This window comes from Macrobrachium nipponense, chromosome 10 (assembly GCF_015104395.2).
Source record: "Macrobrachium nipponense isolate FS-2020 chromosome 10, ASM1510439v2, whole genome shotgun sequence".
Classification (NCBI taxonomy): Eukaryota; Metazoa; Arthropoda; class Malacostraca; order Decapoda; family Palaemonidae; genus Macrobrachium; species Macrobrachium nipponense.
The window spans coordinates 18,869,565-18,874,564 of NC_087204.1; positions in this window are offsets into that span (position 1 = coordinate 18,869,565).

Consider the following 5,000-nt stretch of genomic DNA (forward strand, 5'->3'; position numbering starts at 1 on the left):
CAGGACAGGTGGAACATAGATCCTACCCATGTGAACTCTCTCTCGAGACTGAGAGTTTCCAGCCCTGTGATTGGTTTATCAACAACCAATCAGGAGCGTCGTAAGGGACTGGCCTAGACATCAGAAGCAAGGTTGAAGTGAATCTACTATAGGTTACAGTTCTGGAAGAGATTCGACCAGAATCTCTTCTTAGAGATGAACCTAAAATTAAGTTCTCGCCCCAAATAAATACCTGAAGCACACTTTCATATCATTGCAGATTTTTAAAGAATAACTTTTATTTGGGGAACGTTCTCAATTTTCTGACAAGTTATATAATAAGTGAAAGAGATTTTTTCAATTGCCACTTTTCAAATGTAATATTTATTCTATTTTCACTTGTAAAGGCATTGACAGACATCGTTGTACAGCTTTGTCTCTATAACAGAATTTTTTATAGATTATATCTTCTGTATTTATGCATATTTACATTACACTTCAGGAAATATAGGAATTGTTAAAAAGTATCTGTATTTTCAACCCACGAGATATAAAAAAAAAAATAATACTTATAAAAAGTATTTATGAAAAGGAAAGCCAACAGAGAGAAAAAAATTATAATATGAATGATAATGAGATTGAAAATGAGACGTCGAATAAATGGGATAGGATAAAAACTGAGGCAAAAAACTGCTCAGCATCAGGTGAGGTGCAAAAGTTCGTTTAATTGGACGAAAGATGGGTCAAGAAACGGTTATTTCGAGCTTCTAAAGAAAAAGCGAGGCTGTAGCCGAGGGGAAAACGAAATGGTAATGATGCTGGTTGCGAGAGAGAGAGAGAGAGAGAGAGAGAGAGAGATGAGAGAAGAGAGAGAGAGGTAAAAGTTGTTGTTTGTGAAAGGTGGTAGATTCCGGTGTTTGTCGAGTGAACGGGAATATTTGCGTTGGCGAAGAGAAAGGGATCATAGTAGCACAGCGAGGGAAATAACATGGCGCGATCCGACCTCCAGCTTACTCGTGGCGCGTGCTAAAATCACCAACGGAAATTAAAATGAATACGCTATATTTCATTAGAAATACATGTTCGGTACTGTTTAATATGCACATGATATATTTTTTACAATTTTCATTCCAATAAATAAATCATAAATATCGTATCCTGAAATTCCTGTATCTTTAACTCAATGCGAAACAGCTTTTTCAGACCTTTTCCGGCTTTTCAATAGGGCTTTCCTACCCCCAAACAAGAACAACAACAACAAAGTAGTTTGGAGGCTTACTCCCCGAGTGAGCGAAAATGATGGCGGGGGTAGGGGGCCGGGGGGTGACTCTAAATGATGGACGGAAGGTTTCTGCTTTGAGCTGACTGCCTGACTGATGGGTTCCTTCAAGGAAAATGAATCATCAGATCGATCACTGAAAGACAGATGGGTCTTTCCTTCATTCTGTGCGTTGTTGTCTATCTTGATTGATGGAATACATTGTTTCATGTTCCTTAACTATTCAAGTTCGTCTCATTTTTTTATTTCTTTGCCTTGAAAGCAGAATTTGTAGTCAAGTTGGTTCTTATTTTCAATCATTTTTTTTATATCACATTTATTACATAACTTATTCTCAGTCTTCATTGAATATTTCATTACACCATGTTTCTTAGTTATCATGAGATTGTAATCTGTTAGTGGACATATTTATGATCCTATATAAAGTAAATCTGTTATTGCTTCTAGTTGCAAGAATGTATACTACTATGCTTTCAGAGGCCATGAAATAACGGTTTTCGTAAACAACTTTCAATGTTTCGCTAACATTGTCCTAGTTTATGGTAGTACATTGCATTGACAGATGTGCTGAATTAAGCCGCTTGCTCTTAAAAAAAAAAAAAAAAAAAAAAAAAGGAAACCAACCTCTTCTTGTCTTTCCTCGTACCGTTGCGAACAAGTGGTGCTTCATGACGTATCTGAGACGCAGAGCCATCCCCCTTACCTAGTTATTTAAAAAAATAAAATTATATATCATCAAACAATATATTAATTTGCTTTAATAAATTTCGTATGCCCCACGATAGGTTAAATGACATTTAACCATATGTCTAACAACCATTTGAAAAGTTATAGTTGAGGATACGCTATACCGACGTCACTGATAAATGTCACCACTTCAGCGGATGGTTGTGTGGCTAAGCGTAGCTGTAACCTCATTTTCTTAAGTAAAAATAAAGTTATTGAAACACATATGGCAATGCACAGTCCTCCCGAAGGTTAGGACGAAGTTTGAAACACTCAAGTGCTTTAGTGTCATGGAAATCCACGAGTCGATTTAAAAGTTTACGAAAAACTCTATAACATGGCCTCTGGAATGCTTGCTTGCTTGCGTGCTTGCTGTAGATTAAGCCAGCATTATGCTGGTGTTATAGCTTGTAGAGTGTGTTCGTGTGTATGTTCTCTTACCTGCTTCTTTTTTCTAGATGATTCGTTCTGTGAATCTGGTTCAGTGTTTTAATTTTTAAGTCTTCGTAATTGGTAGTAGTTCTGGATTAGTAATTCCAGTCTCTCAGGAGTGTTTAGGTGAGACGACTGGCAGTTTCTTTCTTTACTATTGCAAAGAATATAAGTTACAGTTACACAAGTTACGACTTCTGTAATCGGCTACCCCTTGGATCGATTTGGCCCAACCTCCTAAGTCAGTCTATGTTCCAGCTCCCCGCCCAAATGGGGTCCGGATTCGCGGAGCCGACTCTCTCTCTTATCTTACCCCACCCTCTTTTGGGTGGGGGTTAACATGATAATTCCTCCTCTTGAAGGTGGAGCTTGCTAATTTAACATGCTAATACCTCCTGCTTTTCAGCAGCACGTAACTTAATTTAACGACGGTGCATGTGAACCTGCAATGCATCGTAGCAGTCACCCCTTTGGGTTTCTGCCGATGAGGATTGTTAAGGAGGCATGCGAAGGTGACGTCAAAGTTCGTCCTAGAATCTCCGGAAGTAGCAACCGAGTCTCGTTCCCTGTTCAAAGGGGAAACTTGGCCAAACATCGAGCCAGTCAGAGCTCTGGAACAATGCCCGTCGAAGAAGTCCTAAACAAGGGCATTCGCAGACCGCCAACCCCCGCTGATGAGGCAAGGAATATGATATATATATATATATATATATATATATATATATATATATATATATATATATATATATATATATATATATATATATATACATATATATATATATATGCTTAAAAAATCACAGTAGATGCACGTGACTTCATAAGGTAAGCGAATACCACGGGAAATGATAGTCAGGAATCCAAGCGCTTTTTCGTCTTTATTCAGACATCGTCAAGGAGCTACTGAGAGCTCCTTGACGATGTCTGAATAAAGACGAAAGCGCTCGGATTCCTGACTATCATTTCCCGTGGTATTCGCTATATATATATATATATATATATATATATATATATATATATATATATATATAAATATATATATATATATATATATATATATATATATATATATATATATATATTATATATATATATATATATATATATATATATATATTATCTGGGAATCAAAGGGCTATATAGTGGTAAGCGTCAATTGGAAATGTTAGAAAATCGCTGATACGCCTGTATTCAAATGAGAGAAGTTATACATTATTTGTGAGTGGAGTACTCACAGAGAAGGCCCCGGACTTTCTATCTCATCTTTGCTATAAATTAATAATAATAATATGCTGGAAGTAAACCCTTTTTTAATAAAACATGATTAATAATAATAATAATATCCTTTATTTCAACTCACGGTCATATGCATGGACTATACAAAATACTGAAAGTAACATACACAATCTAGATACATGAGACATGATAAAAAAATGAATAAACGGCACTTATCCACACAATAGCTGCTGTAGGATAAAAGATAGTAATCATAATACTGGTAATAATAGTAATGATATTGGTGGTAAAAAAAAAAGGCATTTGAGAGTTATAACCGTTATTGCACAGATTATATAACTTAACAAATAAAATCTAAAATAGATAATATAAACATATCTAAGGGAAAATAAATAACGCAACTGGTGCCCGGTGTCTACGATTTCTGTTATGCTCGCTTTCTTATCAAAACTGAATAAAAAAAAAACAAAGATTTACTGCTAATGAATCTGTTATTTAACTAGCACGATTCGTTATCCACACCAACGAAAGAGAGAGAGAGAGAGAGAGAGAGAGAGAGAGAGAGAGAGAGAGAGAGAGGAACTGCGGTCATTGTCCTAATCAAGAGAAGCCGATATAGTTATGCAAAACGCTCCAAGTTCAATCTAATTAGGCATTGTTCTTAAGTACTCGGAAGACTTTGATTGGCTTACAACATGAGAGAGAGAGAGAGAGAGAGAGAGAGAGAGAGAGAGAGAGAGAGAGAGAGAGAGATCCATGCAGCGCTGTAAGTCAACCTGTGATAAGCTTAACTAATTGACTTTATGTAACCTGGTGTTGTACAAAGTTGTTGGAGTATTGCTGTATAATAGAATGAAGTTGAACAAAGAAAATGGTGGAAAAATTCTGCATTTTTGTGGCACTTATGCATGTGTATGTATACACACACGCACACAGACGATATTTATAAAATTCGTGTTTCCACGTTTTACATCATTCTGCTTTGTAAATCTCAGCTGGCATTTAACTTTCGTCTATCTGAAGATGAAGTTTTCTTTTACGGTTTCAGTTTTGGCTGCTCGAAATTCATTGATTGATATGACCGTCTTCCCCGCAGAATCATATGAATTCTCTGTCTCATTCGATGTGTTCGCTGTCTTGCCTTCTGGAATTTCTGACAGGAGAAGCATTCACTTATTTATCTTGTTTCTTTTTCACTGAATATTGAACTTTGAGTCATGAATTACGTCACATCCACGAGAGAGAAAAATGTGATATCAGATTTCAGGCTGAATGAAAATAAACGTAATGATTTCCTTCAAGTGTAACACCATCACTTCCTCTCAAAAGGCGGCGACAAAGCATTTTA